General features: G+C 31.6%; 1 long non-coding RNA gene across 1 annotated transcript; it reads right to left on the bottom strand.

The window, feature by feature from the left end:
- Positions 1 to 7,251: 7,251 nt before the first annotated feature.
- Positions 7,252 to 13,547, bottom strand: LOC107441746 (uncharacterized). Its single transcript, XR_006226373.3, has 6 exons — positions 13,498 to 13,547; positions 11,766 to 11,795; positions 9,925 to 9,939; positions 8,466 to 8,483; positions 8,106 to 8,120; positions 7,252 to 7,359 (listed from the first exon to the last, which is right to left on the bottom strand). It is a non-coding gene; the product is annotated as an uncharacterized LOC107441746 (long non-coding RNA).
- Positions 13,548 to 13,786: the final 239 nt, after the last annotated feature.

Raw genomic sequence — 13,786 nt, forward strand, 5'->3', positions numbered from 1 at the left:
ATTAAGTTATTTAAAACGGTGTCTGGTTTTATCAACCGTTTCCCAATTATTATTTTTTGGTGCAAATTGCATTAATATACTTTTATGAATTGCGGTTGAAGAGATTCGTTAAATGATTCAAATGTTTCAGCTTCATGCACAAAGTGATGAATGCAAAAATTGCACTTAAAATACATCCCTCCGTTTGGAAAGCCAAAATATTAGATTACACTTGTGAATTCACCAAATTTGTTATAACACTATACTTTTAATTTTAAATGTTATTTCAAGAAGTGATTACTTAGAAAAAGGATTTATATTCACTTATAGATCTTATTACTATCATAAGGCAAATATTTGGACATGAGAAGTGGAGGCACAAATGTTCCTTTTAGTACATATGTTTTTAGTTGAATAATTTCAACTGTTTTATGCCAAGAAGCAACAATTATTGCGAAACAATCGTGCTATAAAAAACACATTTTTCATTGGCTGTCCTCTGAAAATTTTTATAACTGACCATGCAAACAAAATCTGAAAAATACAAAAGATTTTTAATAAAAAGTAAAATTTTAACAAATTTATCTTAAGTTTCTAAATTTGAAATACATAAAGCAACAAACAACTAAAAGAAGAAATATAGTCTTTTAAAATGTAAGCAATTTTATCGTGTACAGTGCGCAAAATAAAAAGCGGGCCACCCTGAATTACTTTTCATCTAACGATCTGCTATTCACTTTCCCGGACTCAATCTTAAAAGTTCGAGAGGGGGATATCAAATATTCTAATTAGTTAGGGCAGAATATATTTTAAGTTAGGAAATCACACGCAAAAACACATTTCCATGAATAAATAATCTTTTTTCCCCCGACGCATTCGGATTTCAGCCCCCAAAATATAGGGACAATCTGAGAAATATATCGCCCTAATAGTTTGGTCAGGAGAGCGATCCAAAGTTTGGATCTTTTAATGTTAATGTTATGTTTTGTGTATTTCACCGTATCTCGAGAAATTTTTAAGTGAATCGAAAAATGTTTGATCACAGTTATAAAATTCCTTTATCCGAGGATAATTCATTATATATAGCTTTTAGAAGATTTTATTATTTTGTATTTTTTTTAAATTTAAGTAATAGTCGAAAAAGTTTCGAAATGTAAGGCATCAAATTTTTTGCATCATTATAAATAATGAAATTTGACATGGCAAAATGCAAAATTTCAAAGAAATCGGTCGAATAATTCCTGAGAGATTGGTTTTTGTATAAGTCTTATTATTTTTTTTTAAAGATTTATATTTACTAAAAAATATATTTTGCACAAAATTATTCTTGAATAAACGAATTTTAAAATCGTGTGCAAAGATTTTTCAATCTTAAAAGGTTCTCAAGGTGTGGCGAAATACGAAAAGATAAAGTTAACATTACGGAGTCCAAACTTTGGACAGTTCTTCTTATTAAACCTTTGGAACCTTATTTCCTAGATTACGCGTCCCCCCTTTTTTTGGGGGTGTGAAATCCGAGGTTGGTTCAGAGAAAGTGCGTTTTCATGTATGATTTCATAACATAATATATTGTCTGAACTAATTTATTAGCATTTTTAAGGTCATCCGTTCGAATCTTTAAGATTAAGTCCTCAAACGCGAAAATCCGATTTTTAGATGAAAAGATATTTAGGTGGTTCGTTATTATTTTGCTCCCTGTATATTGCGCTAGCCATAATACTCATAACTTATGATAATTTGTACATCCGTAATAACTTATGATCTATAGTTTGTCTATAAGAACTTCTCCAGACATTCGTCTGGACAGGTGGCGGTGACTATGGTAACGAGGTATGACTATTTCAAGTAGGGGTGGTGGGTCACTGTTTTAGAGTGGTTTCGGCTCAGTGAGAGAAAGGGAAGCTCTTTCTCCTGTCTGTTGTGTTAGTCCCAGAGTGAAGCTACCCTCCCTAAAATGAGCCATTCTTGTTTCCATAGCACCAGACGATCTCAGACTTTGTGGCGGGAGGAGTTCTTAGCTTAGACAAACTATAATGTTTCTTGTCTTTTACTAAAACTCTACCTTAACTCATTCAGACGACGGACGGAGAATGAAGCGCTTCTCCAGAACGCAGGTTTTGAGTACATACGAACTAATGAGTACGTATATGTATGCATGCATACATGAGTTCAAATAAGAGAATGCGGTGTTGTGATCACTTCCTTGTTATCTTGGACTGTTAGAGTTTGAAAGAAGTTTCATATACGTTTCTGTTTGTCATGAAGGGACAATTACGCGATCATGGTCCAGCAGGGGTTAATGGGTCAAGTTCCGAATCCTAATTAATTAGCCATCACCTCTTACTTCAGAAAGCCTCCACATGGTATTTTATAAGTAGTCAGATCAGACTATTTAAAAGGTCAACCAGTTTCGGGCATGAAACCAAATTTAATTTTAAAAGTATTCGTTTGTTGTTTTAGAACTGGGCATTTGAGGCCTAAATGGCCTTTATCCCATTCATCATGAAATATCCCAACGGGACATACTTAGGAAAGTTGCATTGGTGGTTCGGAAAAGAACCTGAAATGCGATAAAATAATGAAAGGCATCATGAAAGATGTAGCAGGCTTGATGGTGAGGCTCCTCATCTGGTCGGGTGATCGCCTTGACAATTGATGCATTTGGCCGGAAGGGAGAGAGGCTTCATGCACTGCTAGGTAAACTGTGCTCCTACACATTCAATTTTAAAAGTAATCGAGAGGAATTTATCATATATATTTGAGAATTGAATCTGTAGTGGTTGACAAGTGAATAAGACAAACCAATCATATTCATAAATTAAAAAAAATTTTAGACATATATTTGCTACCACTTTCATATTTTTACTATATTTTCTATTTAATGGCTCTTTCGTGAACTGATTTATCTTCATAGTGGTCTGATCGGACTACCTATAAGAAACCGTGTGGAGGCTTTCAGTTGTAGGAGGCATTGAATTACCTCAGTTATGAAATCAATTAAAAAAATATGTGTCATATAAGACTTTATTTAGAAATTAATCCATAATTTCATCAGTTCACTGCATCGCAAAGTAGAATGAAGAACATTTATCAGTGAAGACTAATCAAATTAAAATAAATAATAAATAATTTAAAATGTGAAGAGGTACAGTAAAAAGTCAAAACGAGGCAAAGGTCTATTACAATTATAGTCTGATCATTAGGAATTCAATATTGTTCTTGCTTCCCGATATTATTTGGTAATTTCTTCATCAACCTGGCAGTTTGTTTCTAGTCCTTCACAGGAGATGAAAAAAGACTTTTCGTGAATAAGCAAAAAATTTTTTTCTCGATAAATTTGGATGGTACAAAACTAACAAAATCTGGTACAAAATATGGCGTTACCTGTAAATTATGACTGGATCAAGTAAAAATTGCCTAAATAGTTTAAGCAGGTGAGCGGCTCAAAGTTTCGCCCCTTTAATATCAATTTTCGTATCAAATCTCTGAAACTAATAAAGGAATTTCAAAGAATTTGTGCATTCCTACCATTATTTCTTTAAACCTAATCTCAGAAGTAGGACTAAAAGTATTAAATTGAAGTCTGCTATTGCTTCCGCTACTTCTCTCATGCTGACCTAAACTTACTGCCTTTTACTGTCTTACTCTTACTGCCTTATTCTCAGTGGCGCACGGGCACAGTGAAGTAGTGTGGTGTCCTCTTCGCGGACAAGTATTCCGTTATTCACCTCAGTCTAACTCTACCATTTTGCGCACAATTATAAATTTGCTGATAAAATAAAAAATCAAATAAAATTTACAAGTTTTTTTAAATTATAATTTATTATTTTTTAAAATTAAATTAAATAATGTTCGAAAAGCATTTTGAATTGAAACTTTTATGGCAAATTAATTGAAAATATATTAATTTTTTAAGGCTATCTCTCCAATGGTTCTTGAGAAATACAAAATTTAATAATACTACCTTCTAAGGAGGCAAAATGCGATAAAAATAACAATGATTGACTCAAATTTACGCCCACTTAACTGTGTAAACGAAAATGCTGCCTAATTATACTGAACAATATTTATAAAATATTTCGAACTCTACATATCTCCGAAGCTTGTCCACTTAATATTATATAAGATCAGACTGGTTCTTTGCTGTGGATGAGGGCAGACATACGATTGCGAAGGGTTAACATAAAATTTATTGTAGTTTCTTAGGTTTTAGAGAATTTTATATGACAGCAACCATTAAAAAAAAACTTGTCTGAATATTTTCGCTTTGATAGAACCTTGCCAACCCTGTTGCTTAAATTTGATGGTACACAAATAGTAATCATTTTTAGGATTAATGCGAGATTATCTGATCTTATAATGAAAGTTTCAATGGTGTAGAATCGTGGGAATGATGCCAAGAAGTTATGCAAGTAATAAAATATAATGTTTAAAAAGAAATAAGGGTTTCTTTCACCTGCTTGCAGTAGAGCTTCAATACCATTTCTTATCACGAATATTTGTCAAAAGTGATAGTTATTACTTAATATTTTCTTTCACTTTAATGAACCAATCCTAAATTCGGGCTGATAATGTGGTGAAGACATTAAGTTTTAGTTCCAAAATTTTGTACAAGCATTTTGTTTGGAATCTGTTACTGTAAGTGCCACCCTAATAGACAGCTCAAACATTAAGTAAACATATTTTTGGCAATTTTGAACTCTCATCTCATAATCAAAAATAAACTTATCGCTACCCCTTGTGCTAACTTAAGAATGTTTTACCCCCTTTTGGATTTTGTTCGGCCTTAGCTTATTTCACTGTGGTAGTCTAGTTTTAGGATTAAATTCAAATAAAAGGATGTTATGGGTTTTCATTCTTGACAGAGAAATCTTGGGTTCTCTTTCTACATTCAAAACTGATCTCAGAAACTCTACGAATAAATTTTTACTTTCGGATTCAACTTTTCCTCTATGGAAGTTATTTCATGTGTAAATTTATTGTTAAATTTTTATTTTGCTTGAAGAAGCATTGCTCATATCTTTCCCCACCGGTAGATGCTTACATAATATTTAAACGGCACCCAAACCGATAAACTAAAATAAATTTTTTTCACTTTTAAGCAGCATTAGTTAAAATTCGCAAATTTTAGCTCATTGATATGGGCAAAATATATCAATTCAGAACTGTCAGATTAAATTATAACTACTTCTTAATTATGGTAGTTGACATTTTTTCGGCATTACAAGTTAGGCGGGAGGAAGCTGAGGATGCCAAGCGGTAAGTTAAAGATATCTGGGAGGCAAATTCCGATACTTAAGCATTAGCATGCGAATATCGCGCCTGCACGTGCTAGCACAAAAGTATGGAAATTAACCTCCTGAGTTCCCATTCTTACCGCTTACCTCAGTCTGTGGCCTGACTTAAGACAGTTTTCTTCCTTTTTTACATAAAACAGAAATTTTCATCGCATAATTTTTTTTTATGTGTCTAATTTTTATTATTTTTAATATTTTAAACTACGCCTGAATCCGCTAATATCGCTATTCTTATTCTCGCAGTTTTAATATCCAACATTGATTTTCGTATTTACCTGATTTAAAAGTTACTCACTGTGAGTCGTATACACGCGATTTAAAAATCATGCATGGCGATTCGTATGCACGGAATTTATAAAATGCAATACCTCAATTTGTTTTAACTAGTTTTTGAAATCAATATCGCGATTCGTTTCAAGCGAGTTTAAAATCCAGTGTGTCTTTTCGTATTTAAGGGATCGATCTAAAAATCATGCACCGTGATTCGTATTTACGCGATTCAAAAATCCAATATTGCAATTTTGTATTTTTGCGTTATTAAATGCATTATCGCGAATCCTATTCACTCCATTTTAAAACCCAATATCGCGATTTGTATTTTCACGTTCTTAAAATCCATTTAATCGTGATTCTTGTAAGAACTAAGTTTTTTCCTAAATTAGTTACAATAAAAGTGTGATATTCTTTATTGTTAGGTAATTTAATTATAAATCACAAAAGTTACATTAAGTATGAATAGTATATGAACTGATATCTTGTTATAAAGATATTGCACGCTGTTCAATTGTTTGTTCGAGTTTGAAACTTTCAGGGTTTTTTACTTTGTGTCACAATCACCTTTGTGTTTCTCAACATAGAAATTTCTCTGAAGTTATAGTTAATTCCTATCTGAGATTAGTTTTTATTTTTACAGTAATCATACTCGTACAATCATAAATGGATATTTTAATAATCCTGTCTTAATTTTAAGGCAGAGGTTCATTTTATGTATTACAAGAAAATAAATTTTTTAAATCTTGCTTTAAGTTGTTTGGGGCTCTGTTCCCTGCTTGCTCTCATTCGCCAGTCTCCAGAACTGCTTATGCTGTTCCTGTTAGAGCAGTAGAATTAGCTCCACCAATTTTTCTTGCTTTAGTCTTTCTATAAACCCTAGCTTTTATACAATGAGTATAAAATTAAACAGACCAGCCTTAATACAATTTGATTTAATGATCGGATCTTCATGTTCTAGGACTCAATCATGGGCCTGGTTCATTTCATCGACAGACCCTTTCATGCCTGAAAAAAATTAGTTGCTATTTGCTTATGTCACTTTTTTGTAACATTTAACTGTTTAAATTTTATATTTTAAACTGCTAAATCTCTTTGGAGAAGAAGGGATATTTTATCAAACACAGAAAGCTTCAGGGCCGAGATAGCCTAGTTGGTTGAACTCTGGGCCCATGTCCAAGAGTTCGTGGGTTCGATCCTCGCCGGTCGAAGACTTTCTGTGTAGTAAATGGTGACTGATACTGTTACACGTTAAATCTGTCGAGTCGCAAAGTCCTCCATGTTCCCATAACAAATCGATACATCTGGGGGTACTGATCCAGGAGTTTCCTTGCCTTCTAGATTGGTTCAAAATTACAAGGCTACGGAGTTGGGTCAGCTGTTCAACGACGGATACAAAAAACACAGAAAGCAACTGAAGAATGGAAAATAAGATGAAGAAAACAAGGGAGAATTTTGAAAATTAATTTTTTTAATTTTTTGTATATAATTCTTGTATTATATTTTTTCTCAGCCAGTCAATCCTAATGGAGAAAATTTCCTAAGATTTCCCTGATTGATTTTACACAGATTTACTTAAAACTTAGCAAAAATTTAGATAATATTTTTTGTTTAAAATTTAAAAAAAGAATAAAATTCCTTAAAGAATGTAATTCAATTAAATTTGAATATTTTTCCGTTTACAATGTAGATACTAAAAAATATATTTTCTCTCTTTAGAAATTTCTTTATTGATTTCAGAGTACATTTTAGATTTAAAAACAGGTCTTTTAGTCGTCGTCCAGTGTCTTCTAGTTCTTCAAATGAGAGGTACCTGAAATTGAACATAAAAAACCTAAAACTCATGAATGATAACTGGTGGTTTTATGTATGCACAGCTAGCATATAATTTTTTGCTAATGCACCATGAATATATTTTTTTTAAGGATCAGATTTTTTATTTTATTTTTAAGAGCCAAATGGTTTCAAAGGGTTGACTTTAAAGGGGTTAAATAATTGCTGTTAACGATTAAGTTACGAAACCAGACCAAAAACGGATATTCTCTGAATAAACATACCATTTTTTTTTTCAATACCTTTACAATCTTCACTATCAACGTATACAGTGCAAGCTTTAAGAAAAAAACTTCATATAATTTAATTTGTAAGGGGAATTAATCATGAAAATTTTCTTTTATGTACAATAGAGATTACTAGGAATGGGTTTTGTTAATAATTAGCTATTACTTTCATTTTTATAACCATTTTTCTGATTGAAAATTTAAATTCTATGGAAAATGTCGAAAAGTAAAGCTATGATATTGTTAAAAAAGTAACTGTATTTAAAACTATTGTCGTCCATCTAGAGGAAATTTGGTCTAGCGCTAATGTTATTTTGTAAACGCCGCAACTGTGTTTTGTTCATCAAACTTTACGTGTCTCAGAAATGAGTTAAGAAGCAAAGAAGCTAGCTATTAATTTTTGTTATTCTCAAAAATTATACATATAGAAAAAAAATTGAAATTGTAGTTGATAATTACTTCACAAGAAAACTTTGCAATTATATAATAACTTTCTTACTTTTCAAACAACTGTCTGAAAAAATAAATAATGAATAAAAAAAAGTAGAAGAAATTAACAAAACAATTATTTCAAGTTTTTCTTATATATATATATATATATATATATATATATATATATATATATATATATATATATATATATATATATATATATATATATATATATATATATATATATATATATATATATATATATATATATATATATATATATATATATATATATATATATATATATATATATATATATATATATATATATATATATATATATTTATATATATATTTATATATATATATATATATAGATTTTGCTATCAAGACTTATAGATCAGAAGAAGGGAAAAAACCAACTTACTCTAACTAAAAACTTAAGCTGCGGAAGAAAAAAATTAAAAACGCTAAACTTTCAATTATTATTAAATAGATAATATATAAGTATATAAATATAAACTCAATTCTGCCATAAAAAGCCATATATTTACATATAATAATATTAAAAATTTGTGTGTATGCGTGTGTATACCGGATTGCGGTTAAACGGAAATTCAACCTCAAGCTGAATGAGTACAATTGAAAACTACATACGAAGCCCGATTTTCGATTTTTAATCACATTTTTAAATTTGGAGACATTTCAGAATTGGAATTTTCTCATTGGCTTAGCGGGAGCCATTGATTCAAAATAAGTCATAGACGATTCAGTATGGTTAAATATATTAAATATAACACCACTGGTGTTAGCTTATAGCTCTAATCAAATAAGTTGTTTATTGCGCGTTCTGCAATTGTTAATTATTTTTTATTCGTCATGCCAGGTTATCTGAAAGTTCAACGTGATCGGGCTAGCATAAGCAGACTACGTCACCTGGTTCTGGAAACATCATGCTCAGGAGACACGCCCTTAATTCTCCGTGGAGGGAATCGTTCACCCCTTTTATTAGCACGGTGACCTACGCCAGACTTCGAGCACTTTAAGGTAGAACAGTTTAACGAGGACCGATACAGTGCACCCTCGATCCCTTCACATTCAGATCAAAGTGGTCACCCACCTGCTCACTGGTCAGTAATGCTTGACTTTGAGGATCTATTGTTAACCGCGTTTTATGAGTGCTGCTTTTTACATTATGGTTTCCCCGGGTTCAAATAATGCATCCTATAAGGTGAGTCCCACACTGACAGTGCAAGCGTGAAGCGATAGGCATTCGGGTGAATAGAATAATTCCTATGCGTTTGCATTAACATGCGCACATTATCTCTGCGCATCCTAATGCAAAAATATTGGAATTTGCATCTCACTTCTTGCTTGCTGTTTCATCGTCTTAGAAATTGAGTTAATCTCATTTTTTGAAGTCTGACCCCGCCAAATCCAAAGTTAAATTTGACAGATAAAGACCGAACTTCAAATATTATAACGCTTACTTGCAAAGAGAAAGGCCAAATAAAATAAAATATGCTAATGAGATTATTGAATTAAGAATATATTGCTTTTTGTATTTTGTTCAGTATATTTGTTTTGTATATTTGTTCAGTATATTTGTTTTGTATATTTGAAAGTAGCAAGGGAGTATGTATGAAAACTATATTTGAAAAAGTCTTAGGGCCATTCTGACGGAATGTGACAAAAATCGCTTATGAGAAAGAGTACCTGATGGGAGATTTTTGTGTGGGTAAATGTTTTTCACTGATAAATTTCTCATTTGCATTCAGTGTGAACGGTCCCTTAAAAATGTGTCTGTGTTCGTGTTGGGCTGAGCCCGTCTTATTTATAGTAGATGTTCGACTAAATACTAGTGAAATAAAAAATGTTTTTCTTACCCCATTTGAGACTTTCTGTAAAAAAGGAAAAAAAAACAGGATCAATTGTAAATTCGACCTTTATATTTATCGAAAAATAAAATAAAATTACCGTCATGCAATGTAACAAATCCAATAACAGGTAGTAGTAGTATAGTAATTTATTTACGTCGCACTAGAAAGGCACGCATACCTGCCAACTTGTACCCATTTAGCGTAAAATTTTATTTCTATATTTTAAGTGGTAGTAAAATGTATATGTTCTATTTAGTCCTTGCATCTTTAAACTTAATTTATAATTTCTTTGACCACCACTATTTTAAAAAAAATTAAGCATATATATTAAGAAGTAATGCTGTTGCAATAATTACAAGTGGGGGAAGACTCCCTCGGCTACCGGTAATTAGTGTTTATACTTTTTTTTTATTATCTTGAATATCAATTTTCGACTTATTTTATATAAACAAGATAATTTTTTTCAGTTGTACATACTGAGATTTAACCTTACGTTAAGCACAGCACCTTCCTTCCCTTCCTTTTTCATAAACTCGATGAAGGAGCACATATCCGACTAGGATAGGTACTTCGAAAATACTTGAATAGTTAGTTGTGATAGTCATCATGAGCTCCTTCAAAATAAAGCGTACGTTTCTGCCCCAAATTGTAATTTAAATTCCATTTTTCTACTACTGGGGAAAATCATCCTCGAAGGGAATTTAATGTTGGCAGATATGCAATAGGCTAGCGCTTAGCAATCACGTGTTCTTCTTATTTATTTTTTTTAAAAAGAAAGAAAATGGTAGTAGTGTCCCATACGGAGCCCTGAAGTCTCATAGTTTTCCCTTTTCAATTTAATACTTCGAGGGAACAAATACCCCTCGCAAAGAGTCTCTGATAGAAATAATTTAAAAAAAAAAATATTTGAGAAGTAAATGTTTTCGCATGCTCTTTATGAAAATTTAAAAATTTTTTTTTTCTGAGGACGGTGGTCAGCTTACTATTTTATTTTATAATCGTGGTTGAACAGCCGACCCAATTTTGGGTTTACGACTACAAATGTTTAACTCCACAGCTTTATAATTGTGAACCCAATCCAGAAGACAAGGGAACTCCTGGATCATATATTGGGAGAAATTTTGCTTTCGTGGAGGACTTTTTGATAGAACTAACCAGCGTATGTGTTACACGGAGAGGAAAACCACGAATAGACTGACGGCAAGGGGCCTCTAATTCATGATCAGTCTCCTATAGAGGATATTTAACGTCAGCACTGTGGTCGGTGCGAGCAGGACGGATTATGTGCGATATAGTTTTTTTTTTATTTTTAAATTTCTAAATTTCAGTATAAAAACAAATGTAAAACTATATTTTTAATGTTTGAAACATTTGCAATGCCAAGATGCAAAGGAAAGAGAAACTGTGATTTGAATATTTCAGATATAATTTGTTTCAAGTATTTGTATTCTAGAGATGGCAACTCGAAGTTTAAGATCTTTGTACTTAACATTGGGAAATGGCCAATAAGTAACCAAACGTGTTTAAAATTTCGATAGCATTTAAAAAAATGTGTATTTATTACATCGTTCGTATATGTAATTTAATTATTAAATCGAGGTTGCCAAGTTCAATTTAAATCAAAAGCTATAATTTGACCAAATAATTTGCTACCGAGTTAAAGATTTGAGAAGAAATACCTGCTAATGCAGGGAAAATTGCAACATTTCCTTTAAAAAATATTTAGGTAATTTTTAAAAAAAATTTGTTTTATATTTTTTTAAATTTGCTTTATTTAAAAAAAAATTTTCTTTGCAATTTTTATTGATAAAGCATACACAAATTTTTAAATAAAGTCAAATACTCACATCTAGAAGACCAACGACGGCAAGCCGTAACTGCAAAAAGGAATGAATCAATATACACACATATATATATATAGATAGATAGATGTATAAAATAAATAATAATACTAAGTTTGTTAAAGAGCCATTTAATACATTATCTGGTAAAAATAAGAAAGTGGTAGCAAATATATGTCTAAAAATTTGTTTAATTTATGAATATGATTGGTTTGTCTTATTTACTTGTCAACCACAACAGATTTAATTCTCAAATATAAATGATAAATTTCTCTCATTTACTTTTAAAATAGGATATGAGTTCATGCGCCCAACTGGTTTACTTTTTAAATAATCTGCGCAGACCACTTGTAAAATACATTGATTGATATGAGTGGAATCTCGGTGTTAAGCGCGAAGCGCTTCTAACCGATTCATCTATATTGTTTTGGCATTTAGTCCAGAGGTCATATACAGTTCAAAGTTCTAAGTTAGGATCAGATAATAAGTCCATGATGAGGTGAGGCATGAGTTGATTCAGTATAGTTCGTTCACCAGGAGTTGGCACTTGGCTCCACCTCCTCGGACGCAGAGTTCATTTCAGCACGGGGGAGAAAGAGGAAAAACATTTCCCCGCTTGAAATCGATATAACCTCTAATGCGCGCAAAGCCTCCACACGGTTTTTTTTATAGGTAGTCCAATCAGACCATTATGAAGGCAAACCAGTTTACAAAAGAGCCCTTCAATACAAAATCTAGTAAAAATAAAAAAGTGATAGCAAATATATGTCTAAAAATTTGTTTAATTTTTGAATATGATTAGTTTGTCTTATTTACTTGTCTACCACTACAAATTCAATTCTCAAATATATATGACAAATTCCTCTCAGTCACTTTTAAAATAGAATTTGGTTTCATGCGATCAAACTGTTCACTTTTTAAATAGTCTAAGTTTGCGCAGACTACTTATAAGAAACCGAGTGGAGGCTTTCTGATGTAGAAGGTGATGGCCAAACACAAACAGTAAATTCTTTTTCAGTCATTTTCTTCGCTTTGTCATCAGCTATTACACCTTTCGTTATTCTAGCTAATTTATATTTAAAAACTTTTCCCCAGCAAAATATCTCAAAAAGAACAAACTATTCAATAAAAAGAGAGAAATATCAACAAGTTTATGAAATAAAATGCACATGTTCAAAATATGCACATGAAGATTGCAAAATAAATATTTTTGTCATACGATGGCCAAATAGCAGCCTTGTTCCCATCCTTCTCCCCAAAATAGCGAAATAGTATCATCCGAAACCACGTGATGAAGGCGGAGCCAAGTGCCAACTCCTGGTGAACGAACTATAGTACATCAGTTGTATGGGGAATTCCCCTGGATTAAAGTTGTGAGAAGATGCAGTACGTCTTGGTCCTTCAGCAAGTCTTTAAGTTCACTGATGAGGCTAACAAGTCTGTGGGCTGTATTGTAAAATACAGTGTGGAGGCCTTCTTATATAGGAGGTGGTGGTTAAACATGCTGAGTTTTATTCAAATTTTTACGTTGTATGAGTATCTAAACTAGATACATAGGGTAAGTGCGGAGAAGTCATTAGATAAATTATTTAATCCATTGTTATTTACATATAGATAAGTATGTTACATGAAGATTTTTAATTTTTTTTTTTTATCGTAAGTGGTGCAAAGTTTTCTGTTCTGAAGGGTAGAATTTGTTTGTAAATGCAACGATTCATCTGACGAAATTCATACTTACCCCTTTTGGTATTGCCTAAAATATATTAAGTAAAGTGGACATGGGTTACGTGTTAGTTAAAAAAAGAAAATGAAAAAAAAACATTGTATGTCTAATATTTTACGTTTTTTTCCCTTCTTTTTAAGTTACATTAGTTCAAAGTAAAAATTACGTACGGCTTAAGAGATTAAAAAACTCTATTCTAAGAGCTTTTATTTTAAACATAAATTTTTTTTACTGTGGAATTCTGTTTTAGCAGTCAGGAATTTAATTAAGAGTCATTGGTTTTAAACTTCAGACTAGGTGTGAT

The sequence above is a fragment of the Parasteatoda tepidariorum genome, chromosome 5 (genome assembly GCF_982258835.1).
Source record: "Parasteatoda tepidariorum strain Cologne lab strain chromosome 5, Ptep-v5.0, whole genome shotgun sequence".
Lineage (NCBI taxonomy): Eukaryota > Metazoa > Arthropoda > Arachnida > Araneae > Theridiidae > Parasteatoda > Parasteatoda tepidariorum.